The sequence below is a fragment of the Archocentrus centrarchus genome, chromosome 21 (genome assembly GCF_007364275.1).
Source record: "Archocentrus centrarchus isolate MPI-CPG fArcCen1 chromosome 21, fArcCen1, whole genome shotgun sequence".
NCBI classification, from domain to species: Eukaryota; Metazoa; Chordata; class Actinopteri; order Cichliformes; family Cichlidae; genus Archocentrus; species Archocentrus centrarchus.
Window position 1 is genome coordinate 32,297,670 of NC_044366.1, and position 19,926 is coordinate 32,317,595.

The following is a 19,926-nucleotide window of genomic DNA, read 5'->3' on the forward strand; positions in this document are numbered from 1 at the left end:
TGGACTGTTGTAATTCATTATTATCAGGATGTCCTAAAAGCTCCCTGAAAAGCCTTCAGCTGATCCAAAATGCTGCAGCTAGAGTACTGACAGGGACTAGAAAGAGAGAGCAGATTTCTCTCAAACTGGCTTCTCTTCATTGGCTCCTTGTTAAATACACAATTGAATTCAAAATCCGTCTTCTTACATATAAGGCATTGAATAATCAGGCCCCATCTGATCTTAAAGACCTCATAGTATCATATCACCCCAATAGAGCACTTTGCTCTCAGACTGCTGGATTACTAGTGGATCGTAGCTCCCAGTTTGGATTTGGGACACAGACACCCTCTCTATTTTTAAGACTAAGCTTAAAACTTACCTTTTTGATCAAGCTTATAGTTAGGGCTGGATCAGGTGACCCTGAATCATCCCCTAGTTATGTTGCCATAGCCATATGCTGCAGGGTGGTTCCCGTGTTAATTTTTCATTCATCTCTTTCACTCTGTTTATACACCACTCTGCATTTAATCTTTCTGTGTCCATAAACATAATAACTAGCAGCCTGTGCTGACAATTAAATTTACTCTTTGATCACTCTTGTGTGAACGTAGTCATATTCCTCCAGTTCCAGTAGGCCACTTATTGTCATTATGATGCCATGACACTATCCACTATATATGGGGTATATATAAATATATCCATGTGTGCGTGTGTGTCTGTATATTTTTTTTTCTTTTTACTCTCTCTGTAACTGAATGTTTAAATAATATGATTAAAGTGCAGACATTCATTTTGAACTCATAGGGTTTAACAGAGGTATTGAATTAAGCATATAGGAATTGTAGCCACTTTGGTAAAGGTAACCTCAGAAAAATGTGCGTAATATTTAAATATAAGTATTGTTTTTATAACCTTGGTAAAATACTTTTGGACACAATGACTGCCAGTTTAAAATCACCTAGTGCTGTTTCCTTCTTTAAAAATGCACTGCTAGACCTTTACTGCAGCCACATAAAAATTCATCATTTTTTAGGAAACAAAATGGTATAGAAACAAGGCTTGGATCAATATAAAGAAAAAAAAAGAACCCTTTTTAATTGTATCAGTGAGTTCACAACACATCATAGTGCATATAGGGCCTTGGGGGCAGGTATGTCACAGTGGTTAGTGGGTGGCACTGCTGAGGTGGTGACATTTGTCTGTTCACTGCTGCCTGCTCCTCAATTTATTTACATTTTCGACATTGGGGCCTTGGAGGTGCAGTGTGGATGGGTGCCGTTATCAGTGCTCATATTACATCTTCCTTCCAATTTTAATAGCACCATTGCTTTCCACACATTCATAAAACATTCTTCGCATTACATACACTCACTCACCCAGCATGTTGGGTGGGAGGAAGGAGTGGGCGGGTCTTTTCACTTACCGCTCCACGCTGCTCTCCACTGATTGTCACTCACTCCGGCTCTCCCCTGGGGTGTGGGTGCCCCGTGTGTCCCGGTATGGGTTGGCCGGATGTTCGTGTGTGGGTCGTTTCTGACCACTGTGGGGTCTGGGCTGGGTGGCTTGCCTGCGTCCTTTGGCGTTTGGGGGTGGGTGAGGGGGCTCTGCGGTGTCCGGGTTGTCCTTGTTCTTGGGGCACTTGGGGCCCCAGGGTCTGCATGTTCGGTACGTGCTGGGAGTGCCGGCCTGCAGGGGGCGGGTATCTATCCCTTGCCTCTATCTCTCTGGACTCTTGCCCTTTGGCCGTGGGGTCTCCGTCTAGGGTCTCCCTCCTTCCTCCTCTGGGGTGCACACAGTTGCCATCAGAATGTGTGGCCTCAGGTCTTCTGAGCTCCTAGTGAGCTGTCGATGGCCTGGGTCGCCTGAGTTCTTTCCTATTCGCCTCTGGATCACGGGGGGTGTGGTTGCAGTTTCTTACCCTCACTGAGTACATTCCATGACAGAGGCGCATAAACACACATTACTGTAAACAGCAAAATTGTGTGTATGTGTGTATATGTATATGCATATGTATAGAAATGTGAATCTGTGTATGTATGTATGTATTTATATCTTCTTCGAGTATTTTTTCTTTCCTTTCTCAACATTGTCCCACCCCTTTTTTTTCTCTTTTTTAATCTCTCTTTTCTATCCCTTTCCTTATTGCCTGTCAGGCTTGACATAAATAGGTAAATAAAAAAAATATAACATTAACTGTTAGCTGTTCTTGTAAAAGCAAATATGTTTGGTACATCACTGCATTCAGATCATCGTTCCGATTGCAAAACTGCCAGACATGACAGGCTTTAAAAAAAAGAAAAAGAAAGAAAACCCTGTGCTGGTAAAAGATGAATTCAATAATAAAAAATCAATGCTAACATGATGATATGTTGATATTTGGCACTCTGTAAACCAGACACTTTACCATTTTAAATTACAGCATTATATTATTATATTGTAAATATTATACTATTATATTACTGCATATCACTGCACTGTATTGTTGCACATCTGCATTTGTACTGAAGATTACCCACTTGTATATGTATTACTGCACTAATGGACCCTTCACATCCCTGTATTCTTTGTTTTGTTTTCTTTCACTAAGCCCTTCTACAACTTAGTGTAGTTTTTATACAGTATAGTTTGTGTAGGTAGTATAATTAGTCTCTTTTGTTAGTATAGTTTGTGTAAAGCTACCTTCATTGTTTGTATTCTATCCTATTGCCTGTATTTATTGTGCATGTTGAACTGCTGGATGCCCCAATTTCCTTTGGGATCAATAAAGTATCTATCCTTTCATCCATCTATCTAACATTGAACGTCCTCAGCTTATTAATTATAGTAAGACAATTATCAATGTAACAAGTAAGTGAATTAATATATTGAAACTGTACTGTAAATAATACTAAAAATCTGCATTTTGATAATTAGTTAAGAAGCTGTCTGGCTGTGGAAGATGATGTCAGGTTTTCTTTATGTTGTAGTAATAATAAATACCTTAAAAATTATTTTTCTGAATTATGGCACCCTGTATTCCATTTTAATGCTTTTTTTAAACTCATCAACTTTTTTAGGAAAGTGGGCTTTTATCCTTTTCAGACAAGTTTTATTTTTCTACAGGATGTTGACCTCACAGGAGCCAGGCTGCAGTATGCGTAAAGAGATAATGAGCTTCACTGCTTTTCTGAACCAAGGGTAGAACAGTGCATAGATCAGAGGGTTTAGGCAGGAATTAAAATAGAACAGATAGAGCACAAAGGGTGGAATTAAACTATTGAGTACGTTAAACCCAATAATAATAGCACAGTAATATGGGCAGAAACATATCAGGAACACAGCTACAAGAACCCCAAGAGTCCTGGCTGCTTTCAACTCAGATTTCTTTGTTAGAGTCACTGAGAGCTGCAGTGTGACAGCTGTAACATGAGAGCGCATGGCACGAGCCTGAGACACAGCCACCACAAACACTCTCATATACAGAACTATGATGACAAAAACTGGAACAATAAAGGTTACAACGAGATCAATAGTATTCTCAATGAAGTTAATAATACTACCACATTCTCCATAGCAGGAATACTGCTTCCCTGTGAAATCAACAAACAGGGTGCTATAGAGACCAGAGCAGAGCCAACACAGACAGACACAGAGTTTAACTCTTCTGTCAGTGATTCTGGTGGGGTAATGCAGAGGGTCACAAATAGCCACATAGCGGTCGATTGATATCAGCACTACGTCGCCCACTGAAGCAGAGGTAACAATAAAAGATACATAACTGTACAGAGAACATGCGAGGTCACCTAAAAACCAGCAGGTTATGTTTTTGAGGATTTCTCTTGGCAGCAACACGAGACCAACAAGAAAGTCTGAGACAGCCAGAGAAGGAGGAGGATGTTAGTGGGTGTGTGGAGCTGCCTGAAAGGAAACAAACAAACAAAAAAAATCATTCAATCAACAAGTCCTCAAATTTCAAAATCAAAACAAATCAAAAACAAAACTGTTTTTGATGAGAAAAAAACAGTTTGGATAATTTTCTCTAACTGCTGGGCGTCAGTGTCTGACATTTGAATTTTTTTTCTGCAAGAATAACCAAAACTATGTGTAGTGTGGCATCATTCCTTAGACTGGATAAGCTACAGTAGCTGTTAAAAAAAAACACTGTGCCTGTAGTGTGAGATTGAGATGATGACGAGCAGGTTGAGAGTTACAGTTAGCAGAGAGATGGATGACAACACAACATTAAGGATCACAAATGACCACTCCTCTGACAGAAGAGGTGTAGGTTTCTTGCAGGAAGTGTTGAAGAGTTGAGGAAAGCAGAGCTCGGTTGTGTCCTGGGTCCCCATCTTCACAGACCTGCAGAGAGCTGCAGCTTTCTCAGCATTACAAACAGAGTAGTTATATAACTGATATTCAGACCTTTTAACTCCTCCTCTTGTCTTACTGTCTATCTCCTATCCTTCTCTCTGCTATACTCAGCCTTGCCCCTCCCTAGCTTCTTGTTATTTTACATTTTATGTGCTGTATGATTTTGAAGGATAAGGGTGCAATTTCTGGATGAAAAAAAACAAAAATGTGGGGGTGGGGTGTATAATAATAATTCATGAACCTGAAGCCTATTAGTCTGTATTACTAAGCTGCTGTAAATATCTGCACATTATTATCAGTTCAAAGAACAAATGGTTTAATGTGTCAGAATTAAATCCTCCTTCCACTTAGCAGTGTTTGCCACCTCTGCCCTTTAACTTCAAAATTAAATATGAAATACTGTCAAATTTCAACAGCAAAAATTTGTTTATTAAAGAAGTACATATCTTGGAAACATTGAGAAACAGTCTGCCTTGATGGTGGACTATTTCTGCTTTCTTTGTAATGTCATCTTCTGCATGCCACCTTCTTTTACCCACATTTTCAAATCTCTGAACAGGGAAGGAGGCATTTCCTGAGCTCAGCAGCAACATTTTCAGAGTTTCAGAGTGAACAAAGACCTGAAAATATTCCAGAATCGCTCTCATCCTCCTGGCAAAGTCATACCCTGGTCAAGAGTGTGTTGATGTGGCCAAATCTAATAGAGCTTGCAAAGCAAGATCTGTATGGTTGTAACTGAGGACTGCCTTCAACTGCATGAAAGGGAACTTATCAATAAGGAAAACACCACCAGCTATTAGCCCCAAAACTACTGGCAGGTGTTGGCTTTAGCCAAACTGGACAGGTCACCATGAAGTGCCCCTACTTTCCACATTAAATGTAGTCTTGGCTCCATCCTTCTTTTCAACTCCTCTGGAGTTGACTTAGTGTGATCAAGCTGCATTGGCTCCCCCAAATGCTCTTTGGGTGAACCAATAGTGGCCCCAGAGTGGCAACCATTTGTTCAGGAGTGAAGGCAGAGAGAGGCACGGAGTTTCATACCCTTATCTCATGCATGCTCGCCAAGGTCGTGAAGGATTTCCTTATGGTTTGCAGGTGGTAATGTACTTATACCCATTATGATACCCTTAGCAAACTCTGATGTTCCTATAGTGAAGGCTAAACAACCCTCATGCAAGCAATGAAAAACAGATTTCTGACCAACAGGGTCGAATGCTACATCAGGGAGCTATGCCTCACAGTTTATTACACTGCAAAATATTTTGTGCATTACCCATTTAAAACTGGCTGTGGCATTGTGCATGGCAAATGCTGTAGTTGTAGACTGCAGCAAACCATGAATTGTAACAATTGCAGACATCTGAGAAGGGCCCCTTGAGTCTAATTTTGTGTAATAGAAAAATTTTTGTCAATATCAATATTGTGTTGTAAGACAGTGATTTAAAGTCTTTTAAGCCTTTACCAAAAAGATAAACTTCTCATCTGTCTGAACTTACTGACTTCACAAAAGCTACATGTATCCTTTGCACACATTTTCACCTGCTCTGGCCTCTGGAGTACAATCAACTATAAACTTCATCTTTCGAACCAATTCTCTGTAGCAGTGGTCCACCAGGCACAGTACACTTGGATAAAAAACATTATTCTGCACACTGTTTAAGGTGCCTGGGTGGAAAACCTGGAAGAAATCATTGATTTCACAACTGAAAGTGAATCTTTGTGAGAGCTGAGTGACGACAATGATGATGATGATGTCCTATTGGCATTGAAGATGCTGATTCTGAAATAACTGTCACCATCAGTCATCAAAGCTAATCAAAGTAGAGTTTCACTCTTACAGAGTTATTGAATGTCCAATTTAGATTGTGTGCAGACATTTGTACATATTTGGAAAGCTGTTTCCAAGATTCTGGCTTTATACTTGAGTACACTTTAGTAGACTCCACTCATGTTCACTGTACCATTTTGTGCTGTTTATTATATGAATTTGAATGCTTTGTGTGCTACACTTGAATTAAAAAAAAGTATATATGAAATGCACCAACAACATAATGTTCTTCCTCACTCTGTGACACACCAGCTGAGGAACAAGCTGGTTATTGCTGACTTCGTTTTGAGAAACATGACATGGTTGTGATCATAAAGGCCTGTATAGAATAGAATAGAATGCCTTTATTGTCATTATACAGGATGTACAATGAGATTGGAGGCCACTCCTGTTCAGTGCCATGTAACAGAAAATCAAACTCTCTAAATAAAATAAAAATATTATAATCTAGTATAATCAATATAATAAGAATATATAGAATAACAATAAAAAAAATAGAATGTATAAAAATATATACATACATGGTGCATCTGTACATTGTAAGAAAAGTAAATAATGTGTATACATATAATAATGAAGATTGATGAATATTGCACTTGGTGAATGAATATTGCACTAGTTGAATGAATACTGGATATACACATATAGGAATGTTAGATATTGTTCAGTATGAATAATTTAATATTGCACACAGATGTGGGTGTTGCACAGAGTTACGGTGGGTGAGTGGTGTGAGTTCAGGTGGTGATTGCTCTGGTGAAGAAACTGTTCTTGAGTCTGTTTGTTCTGGCTTTGATGCACCTGTAGTGCCTGCCAGAGGGCAGCAGGTCAAACAGGTCAAAGCCAGGGTGTGAGCTGTCCTTGATGATGTTCCTGGCTCTGCTGATGCAGCGGGAGGTGTAGATGTCCATCAGGGAGGGGAGGGGCAGCCAACGATTCTTTGTGCTGTCTTGACTACCCTCTGAAGCCTCACCCTGTCTGCCTCAGTGCAGCTGCCGTACCATACTGTGATACAGTACGTCAGCAGGCTCTCAATGGATGAGCGATAGAAGGTCAGCAGCAGGTTTGAGTCCAAGTTGTTCTTCCTGAGGACCCTCAGGAAGTGAAGTCGCTGCTGAGCCTTCTTGATAACAGCTGTGATGTTATCTGACCAAGCGAGATCAGCAGAGATGAGGACACCAAGAAACCTGAAGGTGTGGACCCTCTCCACACGCTCGCCGTTGATGTAGAGGGGAGCTGGGTCAGTCCTGTGCTTCCTGAAGTCGATGATGATCTCTTTGGTTTTCATGGTGTTCAGTACGAGGTTGTTCTCTGAACACCAGGCTGTCAACCTCAGGACCTCCTCACTGTAAGCTGCCTCATCTCCCTTTGAGATGAGTCCGACCACTGTGGTGTCGTCAGCAAATTTGACGATGAGGTTGTTATTGTGGGCCGGACTGCAGTCATGGGTGTAGAGGCAGTACAGGAGGGGGCTCAGCACACAGCCCTGTGGGGAGCCAGTGCTCAGTGTGCGGGTGGAGGAGAGATGGGGGCCAAGTCTCACAGTCTGGGGCCGGTTGGTTAAGAAGTCCTTGATCCAGGAACATGTGAGAGGGGGGAGGCCCAGGGTGTGCAGTTTGGTGGTGAGAATGTCCGGGATGATTGTGTTGAACGCTGAGCTGTAATCCACAAAGAGCATGCGAGCGTAGCTCTGCTGCTCCAAGTGGCTCAACACAGAGTGGAGAGCTACAGCGATGGCGTCCTCTGTGGATCTGTTTGCACGATATGCAAACTGATGGGTGTCGAAAGTGGGGGGCAGATGGTCTTTGATGTGCTGGAGAACCAGCCTCTCAATGCACTTCATGATTACTGGTGTGAGGGCCACAGGGCGGTAATCATTTAGGCTGGTGACAGATGACCTTTTGGGCATGGGGATGATTGTGGCTGTTTTTAGGCAGGGGGGGATGACTGCTTGGGCCAGGGAGAGGTTGAAAATCCTGGTGAGAATCAGGGTGAGCTGGTGGGCACACGCTCTGATCACCTTGCCAGGTACTCCGTCTGGTCCGGCAGCCTTCCTGAGGTTCACTGCCAGGAGCACGCGCCGTACCTCATGCTCCTGGACAGTGAGTGGGGTGCAGCCTGGTGGGGGGGCAGGACTGGAGCAGGTGGGTGGTCCTGAGGCATCTCAAAGCGAGCAAAGAAACAGTTAAGTTCCTCTGCTAGTGACACACTCAGGTCTCCTGCAGTCACATCACAGCCTCTGAAGTTTGTGATGTTCTGAATGCCCTGCCACACCTCCCGTGTGTTATGCTGGACAGATGGGACTCTATTCTCCTCCTGTAGTCCGTTTTGGCTTTTTTAATTCCTCTTTTCAGGTCAGCTCGAGCAGCACTGTACAGAGCTCTGTCACCTGACCTGAAGGCAGCATCACGGGTTTTGAGGAGTGAACGGACCTGGCTGTTCATCCAGGGTTTCTGGTTAGGGAAAACCCGGATGTTTTTGCTAACAGTCACATTTCCGATACAGAACTTAATGTAGTCCAGTACTGTCCCTGTGAATGTTTCTAGGTCCTCGTGTTCGAATAAGTCCCAGTCTGTGTATGCAAAGCAGTCCTGTAGGTCGGAGTGCGTTTTCAGGCCAGGTTGTAATGGTTTTTACAGTAGGCCTGGCTCTCCGTCTGAGGGGGGTGTATGCTGGGGTGAGCAGCAGGGAAAGATGGTCGGACTGGCCGAGGTGGGGGAGGGGTTTGGCTCTGTAAGCGTGCTTAATGTTGGAGTAAACATGGTCAAGAGTGTTCTCCCCTCTTGTAGAACATTTGACATGTTGGTGGAATTTCAGGAGTACAGTCTTTAAGTTGGCCTTGTTAAAGTATCCCACGATAATAAGAACACCGTCGGGGTGGACCCGCTGCTGTTCGTTAATGGCGTTCAGCAGGAGAGAGAGCGCCATGCTAACGTTAGCATCGGGAGCTATATACACAGCTGTGACGATCACTACTGTTAGCTCTCTGGGTAGAAAAAAAGGCAGACATCTTACAGACATGTACTCGAGGTCTGGGGAACAATGTTTGTCTATGATTGTTCCGTTGTTACACCAGTCCTCATGCACGTAAATACAGAGACCCCCTCCCCTGCTCTTACCGGAGTCCTTGGTCCGATCTCCGCGTAGCAGAGTGCGGCCTGCTAGCTGCACACGAACATCGGGAATGTGAGGGTTTAGCCAGGTCTCGGTGATAATCATTACACAGCAGTCACGAACATAGCGATTTACAGCCAGCTCTAATTCTAGGTTGTCCGTTTTATTTATCATGGACCTGGCGTTGGAGAAATACAGGCTCGGCAGAGGAGGCCTGTGTGGTTGGCATTTCAGCTTCAACATGAAGCCGGACCTGCAGCCCCGCTTCTGCTTCCTCTCCCTCCGCCGTCGGCGGCGCCTTCCAGCCCCGATAACAATCCACGGAGCACCCGGCAGTCTTGCTATGTCGTCTGGGATGTTATGAGTGTAGTGAAAATCACTCGATACTGATATCTTGTGCCAGTAGCCAATGTCCACAAGATCCTGGCGTGTGTAGCAGTTGTTTGCAGAGACAAATGCACCAAAACTAACAAATATGAAATACAAAAAGTACAAAAAAGAGCACCGAAAGGAAGAGCCGTGAGCCACTGCGTCTGTGGGCGCCGCCATTTTGGAGAGATGAGCTCCTGCTCTCCTGCTCCTGCTTCTAAATACAGAAACCTGAAGTTCTTGTACTCTGTCCCCGAAATCTTAGAAACATGGTGTCGAACCAGATACTTACTCTGGATTGCATTACTTTGGCCTCCAGTAACACTGTGAGAAATCTTGGAGTCATTTTGACCAGGATATGTCCTTCAATGCACATATTAAACAAATATGTAGGACCGCTTTTTTAAAATTTGGCAATATGTAAAATCAGAAACATCCTGTCTCAGACTGATGCTGAAAAGTGAATTCATGCATTTATTACTTCTAGGCTGGACTGTTGTAATTCATTATTTTCAGGCTGTCCTAAAAGCTCCCTGAAAAGCCTTCAGCTGATCCATAATGCTGCAGCTAGAGTACTGACAGGGACTAGAAAGGAGAGCAGATTTCTCTCATATTGGCTTCTCTTCATTGGCTCCCTGTTAAATACACAATTGAATTCAAAGTTCTTCTTCTTACATATAAGGCATTGAATAATCAGGCCCCATCTTATCTTAAAGACCTCATAGTATCGTATCACCCCAATAGAGCACTTTGCTCTCAGACTGCTGGATTACTAGTGGATCGGAGCTCCCAGTTTGGATTTGGGACACAGACACCCTCTCTATTTTTAAGACTAAGCTTAAAACTTACCTTTTTGATCAAGCTTATAGTTAGGGCTGGATCAGGTGACCCTGAATCATCCCCTAGTTATGCTGCCATAGCCATATGCTGCTGGGTAGTTCCCGTGTTAATTTTTCATTCATCTCTTTTCACTCTGTTTATACACCACTCTGCATTTTTAATCTTTCTGTGTCCATAAACATGAATAACTAGCAGCCTAGTGCTGATAATTAAATTGTCTTGATTAATTGATCATCAGCAAGTGTGAGCACCTCTATTAAAGCAGAACTTCTGGCAGATTTCTGGTCAACATTCAGGTGTCTGTTAATACACTGCCAAGAAGGAAAGATGATCAGAAGTGAACTTAGAGAAGCAATTGTTGCTTCACATCAATCTGGAAAGTGCTATACAATGATTTCCAAACCTTTTGATGTCCATCATGCTATAAAAACATTTCATAACAGAAAACCATCAAGGCAGTAAGCCAATCTCAGGAGTCAACAATCCTGCAAATTTATCTGAAGGTCAGATTGTGCAATGCGCAAAGAAATTGGAAAACAAGCAAGAGTTCCAACCAATATCTCAGACTCTACAGGCCTCAGTTAGCATGTTAAATGTTAAAGTTGATGACAGTACAATTAGAAAAAGACTGAACAAGTATAGATTGTTTGAAAGGGTTGCCAGGAGAAAGCCTCTTCTCTTTAAAAAGAACAGGACAGCACAGCTTAAGCCAACAATGACTCAGTGAAAGTTCAGACTTCAACCTGAGTGAAATGCTGTGGCAGGACCTTAAGAGAGCATCAAAAACAAAACTGTGTAGAATGAGATGTCTGCAAACCCAGCTCTACAGTCATGGAAAAAGAGAGTTTTCACAGGATTTCATAGAGCCTTGTGATTTTTTTTTTTTTTCACAAGTTTACAATAGTTGAGTTAGAACTTGAATGAACTTGTTACACAAGCTTATATCATTATCATCTCAAGATATGCTTTGCATTAAATGTATCATCTTCCATGAATTTACACATCTCTAGTTTTTATAGTAATTCACTTATGTTTACATTAGGGCTGCATAAAACGATTATTTTAGTAATCGAGTATTCTATCGATTATTCCAGCGATTAATCGAGTAATCGGATAAGAAATACTTTTTTTTATTAACAGTTTATCTGCATATTTTAACTTCCGTAATGCAGTTTCTCGCCATGTGAACAAACAGCGGTGAATGGAGCAGCTACAAAGTTCTCTTTTCTTCACCTTAACACTTGCTGATCAGGTGCTTGATGAAGGACCTCCAGCTGTTTCACAGATTTAATGGTGGTTACTAAAAGAAAAAGCTGCTGTTTTGGACGCTGGAAAAACGTTTCCTTTTTCACTACTTGAGCTCACCGTCACAGCTTCGCCTCTTTGCGCTTGCGCAGTTAAAACCGCTGCCTGCTATGAGTGTTTTGAAAAACTAGTGGCTGCGGGAGCCATGGCGCATGTGTGAGTAATGGTGTAATGCTTTGTATTCACAAGCATTCTCGAAAATACGTTTCTACTGCAGGGCTATATTTAGTCACTAATAAGGGATTAAAGTATAAAAAATATTTTGAAGCAGCCCCTCGGTCCTGGGGGGCGGGCCTTCCGGTACCGAACCATCGCTAGTGCTTAATGGCCCGCGCTCGCTAGCAAACCAGTTCTGGTAGCTACAGCTGAAGTAAAGACAAAAATAGCAGCTGAAATTCTCAGCGAGCACAACACACACAGACACACACAAGAGCAGTGGAGGCGTGGAAATGCATGTCAGCGACAGTTGCCACCCGTCCCGTAAAGTACGGAACACGGCATGTTACGGAGCCGTATTCCACGGAGTCCCGTAACATACGGGGTTCTGTATTTTACGAGACAGGTGGCAACTCTAGTGATGATCCACTCTGTGTTAAATGAAATCCATCGCAGCGACGGAGAGCTTTTTAGAATGTGTGCTTGTGTATACGTGAGTGATTCACACTCCAGTCCAGTAGGTGGCGGTAATGCAGTTCTATGTTGGTTTGCCAGCCCCCAATAAACCCACAAAAAAACGTCAGCACTAATGCTGCTAATGCTAGTGAGGAGCGCCGCTTACACCGAGACAGCTGAGCGCTGCAGAGTTTAAACGAAGCATCGACACAGTAAATTTGTGTCGATAAATTTTTAGAATCGATTTAATCGAGTTAATCGATGAATCGTTGCAGCCCTAGTTTACATAAACTGGGGTCTTTAGTGATACGTTTTTCTAATTATAATATTTAATGGCAATTTATAATAATGTTGTGGCTGATTGTTAAATTGTATCAGACTTTTGCATTTAATGGATAAATAGGGTTAAACAAGTCTCTACTTTTCTTTCAAAGTACTTCCTATTACGCTGGAACTCTTTATGCAAGCCTGTAAAATAATTTTTTCATTTGACATTAGTCTGTCGTCTGTAATATGATTAGATTGTGTTTATGAAATATACAACAACATAACTAAATATAACAAAACATCCCTGCATACTGGAAACCACCCAAGGGTTGGCCCCAGAGTTCTCCTAGGACATCATCTGTCCTACGAGATAGAAAGGTTGGCTGGGTCTTTGTAAACATCTGGGCTTTTGGGGCCCTGATATGATTTTTTCACACTACCATACATTTTGCCTGCAAACAGACTCTGCTGTCACCTGTGGACCCAAGAAGCAAACCCAAGCAGTTATTCTTGATAAACAACTTTTATTTACAAAGTTAAATAAGAAAAACAAAAAACAAAACAAGAAATCCAAAGCATAAGTCTAGCAAACAGGGAGAGTGTGTGGAGAAGGAACAAGGAGAATTAGTGAAGGTGAAATATTGATTGTCTTTAAGATGGAATGAGAAACGAAGAATTAGCAGCACGGTGGCGTAGTGGTTAGCACTGCTGTCTCACAGTTAAAATACCATCTGGAAGGCCTGGGTTTGATTCCACCTTGGCCCAGGCCTCTCCCTCTCTCTGTGTGGAGTTTGCATGTTCTTGGCTAATCTAAATTGCCCATAGGTGTGAATGAGAGCATGAATGTGAGTGTGAAAGGTCGTCTGTCCCTCTGTGTTGGCCCTGCAACAGGCTGGTGACCTGTTCAGGGTGTACCCTGCCTTTCGCCCTATGACAGCTGGGAGAGGCTCCAGCCCCCCCCGCGACCCTTAACAGGATGTGCGGAAGTGAATGGATGGATGGATGGGTGAAAAAAACAAAACAAGAAATCCAAAGCATAAGTCCGGCAAACAGGGAGAGTGTGTGGAGAAGGAACAAGGAGAATTAGTGAAGGTGAAATATTGATTGTCTTTAAGATGGAATGAGAAACGAAGAATTAGCCTTATTTGTGTTCCAAAGAGTGGTTGCTTTAGGTGGGTAGTCAGTGGGCTGGTTGGGAAAAGTTAACTGAGCAGTGGGCAGGCCAAATTGGCTCTGATTGAAAGAACGGAGAGGCTGGAGGAGTGCATGAGTGTAATGGCTGTGAACTGAAGGTGCTGAGTATACAATGAGCTATTGTGGAAGTTAGTTCTGATGTCCACCAAGAAAAGCTCAGATTGTGCTGTCCTTCATCTCTTTGATCACTCCTGCACTAAACCTTCTGGTCATTATCCAGTCTCAATTTTGAAATGTAGTGCAATCACTTAAGTTCCTAACTCACCTATTGTTACTCATATTCTATGACTGGCAGAAAACAAGATCATGTAACACAGAATAAAACAATGATGACCCCAGAACTGTGTTTTCTGGTGCCAAACTGTGCAGCACTTTTGATCTGACTTCAGGAAAGTAAAGACTGTCAGCAGGCCAGATTCATGACATCATCCTCATTTGAAACACTGAATGTACAGGGTTAATGCTGGTCTTCACATTACAAAATTAAGCTCAAGGGCTGCTGGCTGGGGCCCTGCCCTTTATATGCTTTTTGTAGCTGTGCAGTGCCCCAGACAGTTTTAGATGGCTAATGCACATGTTTTTTTTTTTTTTTTCTTTTGTTTATTCAGTGTAATAAACTGAGAGGCATATCTCACTGATGTAGCACTCTACTCTGCTGGTCAAAAATCTGTCTTTCAGAGAGTTCCTTAACGTTCACCATGGAAAAATAATTATTTGCTAAGGGTATCATTAGGGGATTAAGCACATTACCAACTGCTCAGGTAACTTTTTCCAACCCCTTTCAGTGGGATTACATGTGTAATAACATTCCAACGGTTTCAGATTGTGTCATCTTGTGTGAACGTATGTCATATTCCTCCAGTTCCAGTAGGCCACTTATTGTCATTATGCCATGACACTATCCACTATATATGGGGTATATATAAATATATCCATGTGTGCGTGTGTGTCTGTATATTTTTTTTTCTTTTTTACTCTCTCTGTAACTGAATATTTAAATAAATATGATTAAAGTGCAGACATTCAATTTTGAACTCAAAATGTTTAACAAAGGTATTGAATTAAGCATATAGGAATTGTAGCCACTTTGGTAAAGGGTAACCTCAGAAAAATGTGCGTAATATTTAAATAAGTATTGTTTTTATAACCTTGGTAAAATACTTTGGACACAATGACTGCCAGTTTAAAATCACCTAGTGCTGTTTCCTTCTTTAAAATGCACTGCTAGAACTTCACTGCAGCCACAGAACAATTTCATCAGTTTTTAGGGAACAAAATGGTATAGAAACAAGGCTTGGATCAATATAAACAAAAAAAAAAGAAAACCCTTTTTAATTGTATCAGTGAGTTCACAACACATCATAGTGCATATAGGGCCTTGGGGGCAGGTGTGTCACACAGTGGTTAGTGGGTGGCACTGCTGAGGTGGTGACATTTGTCTGTTCACTGCTGCCTGCTCCTCAATTTTATTACATTTTCGACATTGAGGGCCTTGGGAGGTGCAGTGTGGATGGGTGCCGTTATTCAGTGCTCATATTACATCTGTCCTTCCAATTTTAATAGCACCATTGCTTTCACACAGTCATAAACATTCTTCTCATTACATACACTCACTCACCCCCAACACGTTACCACCCCCAATCACTTACCGCTCCACGCTGCTCCCCACTGATTGTCACTGCCTCCCCTGGGGTGTGGGTGCCCGTGTGTCCCGGGGTATGTGGCCGGATGTCTTGGCGTGGTTTCTGACCCGCTCTCTTGGCAGCTGTGGCCTGGGGGTGGCTTGGCCTCCTTGGCGCTGGGGGGGCTCTGCCGGGTGTCCGGGTTGTTCTTGGGCACTTGGGGCCCCAGGGCCTGCATGTTCAGCACGTGCTGGGAGTGCCCTTGCCTCTATCTCTCTGGACTCTTGCCCTTTGGCCGTGGGGGCTCCGTCTAGGGTCTCCCTCCTTCCTCCTCTGGGGTGTGCACACAGTTGCCATCAGAATGTGTGGCCTCAGGTCTTCTGAGCTCCTAGTGAGCTGTTGATGGCCTGGGTCGCCTGAGTTCTTTCCTATTCGCCTCTGGATCACGGGGGGTGGTTGCAGTTTCTTACCCTCACTGAGTACATTCCATGACAGAGGCGCATAAACACACATTACTGTAAACAGCAAAATTGTGTGTATATGTATATGCATATGTATAGAAATGTGAATCTGTGTATGTATGTATGTATTTATCTTCTTTGAGTATTTTTTTTCCTTTCTCCGCATTGTCCCACCCCTTTTTTTTTCTCTTTTTTAATCTCTCTTTTCTATCCCTTTCCTTATTGCCTGTCAGGCTTGACATAAATAACTAAATAAGAAACAAACATTAACAAGAATACCCTAAAGAAAACTTATGGAGCTGTTCTTGTAAAAGCAAATATGTTTGGTACATCAGTGCATTCAGATCATCGTTCCGATTGCAAAAACTGCCAGACATGACAGGCTTTAAAAAAAAGAAAAAGAAAAAAACCCTGTGCTGGTAAAAGATGAATTTAATAATAAAAAGATATCAATGCTAACATGATGATATGTTGATATTTGGCACTCTGTAAACCAGACACTTTACCATGTTATATTACAGCATTATATTATCATATATTGTAAATATTATTACTATTATATTACTGCATATCACTGCACTGTATTGTTGCACATCTGCATTTGTACTGAAGATTACCCACTTGTATATGTATATACTGCACTAATGGACCCATTCACATCCCCGTATTCTTTGTTTTGTTTTCTTTCACTAAGCCCTTCTACAGCTTAGTGTAGTTTTTATACAGTATAGTTTGTGTAGGTAGTATAATTATTCTCTTTTGTTAGTATAGTTTGCATAAAGCTACCTTCATTGTTTGTATTCTATCCTATTGCCTGTATTTATTGTGCATGTTGAACTGCTGGATGCCCCAATTTCCTTTGGGATCAATAAAGTATCTATCCTTTCATCCATCTATCTAACATTGAACGTCCTCAGCTTGTTAATTATTGTAAGACAATTATCAATGTAACAAGTAAGTGAATTAAATATACTGAAACTGTACCGTAAATACTAATACTATAAATCTGCATTTTGATAATTAGTGAAGAAGCTGTCTGACTGTGGAAGATGATGTCAGTTTTCTTTATGTTGTAGTAATAAATACCTTAAAAATTATTTTTCTGAATTATGGCACCCTGTATTCCATTTTAATGCTTTTTTTAAACTCATCAAATTTTTTAGGAAAGTGGGCTTTTATCCTTTTTCAGACAAGTTTTATTTTTCTACAGGATGTTGACCTCACAGGAGCCAGGCTGCAGTATGCGTAAAGAGATAATGAGCTTCACTGCTTTTCTGAACCAAGGGTAGAACAGTGCATAGATCAGAGGGTTTAGGCAGGAATTAAAATAGAACAGATAGAGCACAAAGGGTGGAATTAAACTATTGAGTAATGCTTCACCTACAATATAACACAGTAATATGGGCAGAAACATATCAGAAACACAGCTACAAGAACCCCAAGAGTCCTGGCTGCTTTCAACTCAGATTTCTTTGTTAGAGTCACTGAGAGCTGCAGTGTGACAGCTGTAACATGAGAGTGCATGGCACGAGCCTGAGACACAGCCACCACAAATACTCTCAGATACAGAACTATGATGACAGAAACTGGAACAATAAAGGTTACAACGAGATCAGTATCTGCAATGAAGTTAATGATACTACCACATTCTCCATAGCAGGAATTCTGCTTCCCTGGTTGAGTGAAATCAACAAACAGGGTGCTATAGAGACCAGAGCAGAGCCAACACAGACAGACACAGAGTTTAACTCTTCTGTCAGTGATTCTGGTGGGGTAATGCAGAGGGTCACAAATAGCCACATAGCGGTCGATGATATCAGCACTACATTGCCCACTGAAGCAGAGGTAACAATAAAAGACGCAAATTGTACAGAGAACATGCGAGGTCACCTAAAAACCAGCAGGATGTGTTCGGAGGATTTCTCTTGGCAGCAACACGAGACCAACGAAAAGTCTGAGACAGCCAGAGAGAGGAGGAGGATGTTAGTGGGTGTGTGGAGCTGCCTGAAAGGAAACAAAAAAAAAAAAATAAAATCAGTCAATCAACATGTCCTCAAATTTCAAGATCAAAACAAATCAAAACCAAAAATTTTTTGATGAGAAAAAAACAGTTTTTTTCTATCACGCTAGGTCTCAGTGTCTGACATTTGAATTTTTTTTCTGCAAAATAACCAAAACTATGTGTAGTGTGGCATCATTCCTTCGACTGGATAAGCTACAGTAGCTGTTAAAAAAAACACTGTGCCTGTAGTGTGAGATTGAGATGATGATGAACAGGTTGAGAGTTACAGTTAGCAGAGAGATGGATGACAACACAACATTAAGGACCCCAAATGACCACTCCTCTGACAGAAGAGGTGTAGGTTTCTTGCAGGAACTGTTGAAGAGTTGAGGAAAGCAGAGCTCGGTTGTGTCCTGGGTCCCCATCTTCACAGACCTGCAGAGAGCTGCAGCTTTCTCAGCATTACAAACATAGTAGTTGTATAACTGATATTCACACCTTTTAACTCCTCCTCTTGTCTTACTGTCTATCTCCTATCCTTCTCTCTGCTATACTCAGCCTTGCCCTCCCTAGCTTCTTGTTATTTTACAATCTAGTGTTTGATGTATGATTGCAGGACCAGGTTGCAATTTGTGGAGAAAAAAAAACATGGGGGTGGGGTGTATATAATTCATGAACCTGAAGCCTATTAGTTTTTATTACTAAGCTGCTGTAAATATATCTGCACATTATTAGCAGTTCAAAGAACAAATGGTGTAATATGTCAGAATGAAATCCTCCTTCCACTTAGCAGTGTTTGCCACCTCTGCCCTTTAACTTTAAAATTAAGTATGAAATACTGTCAAATTTCAACAGCAAAAAGAAAAATACATATCTATTAAACAAGTACATATCTTGGAAACATTGAGAAACAGTCTGCCTTGATGGTGGACTATTTCTGCTTTCTTTGTAATGTCATCTGCAGCATGCCACCTTCTTTTACCCACATTTATAAATCTCTGAACAGGGAAGGAGGCATTTCCTGAGCTCAGCAGCAACATTTTCAGAGTTTCAGAGTGAACAAAGACCTGAAAATATTCCAGAATCGCTCTCATCCTCCTGGCAAAGTCATACCCTGGTCAAGAGTGTGTTGATGTGGCCAAATTAATAGAGCTTGCAAAGCAAGATCTGTATGGTTGTAACTGAGGACTGCCTTCAACTGCATGAAAGGGAACTTATCAATAGGGAAAACACCACCAGCTATTAGCCCCAAAACTACTGGCAGGTGTTGGCTTTAGCCAAACTGGACAGGTCACCATGAAGTGCCCCTACTTCCACATTAAATGTAGTCTTGGCTCCATCCTTCTTTTCAACTCCTCTGGAGTTGACTTAGTGTGATCAAGCTGCATTGGCTCCCCCAAATGCTCTTTGGGTGAACCAATAGTGGCCCCAGAGTGGCAACCATTTGTTTACGGAGTGAAGGCAGAGAGAGGCACGGAGTTTCGTACCCTTATCTCATGCTCGCCAAGGTCGTGAAGGATTTCCTTATGGTTTGCAGGTGGTAATGTACTTATACCCATTATGATACCCTTAGCAAACTCTGATGTTCCTATAGTGAAGGCTAAACAACCCTCATGCAAGCAATGAAAAACAGATTTCTGACCAACAGGGTCGAATGCTACATCAGGGAGCTATGCCTCACAGTTTATTACACTGCAAAATTTTGTGCATTACCCATTTAAAACTGGCTGTGGCATTGTGCATGGCAAATGCTGTAGTTGCAGACTGCAGCAAACCATGAATTGTGACAATTGCAGACATCTGAGAAGGGCCCCTTGAGTCTAATTTTGTGTAATAGAAAAATTTTTGTCAATATCAATATTGTGTTGTAAGACAGTGATTTAAAGTCTTTTAAGCCTTTACCAAAATAAACTTCTCATCCGTCTGAACTTACTGACTTCACAAAAGCTACATGTATCCTTTGCAAGCATTTTCACCTGC

The 19,926-nt window shown here is 41.8% G+C and overlaps 1 pseudogene; it reads right to left on the reverse strand.

Moving 5' to 3' along the window:
- Nucleotides 1-1,435: 1,435 nt before the first annotated feature.
- Nucleotides 1,436-4,310, reverse strand: LOC115800220 (trace amine-associated receptor 13c-like; annotated as a pseudogene).
- Nucleotides 4,311-19,926: the final 15,616 nt, after the last annotated feature.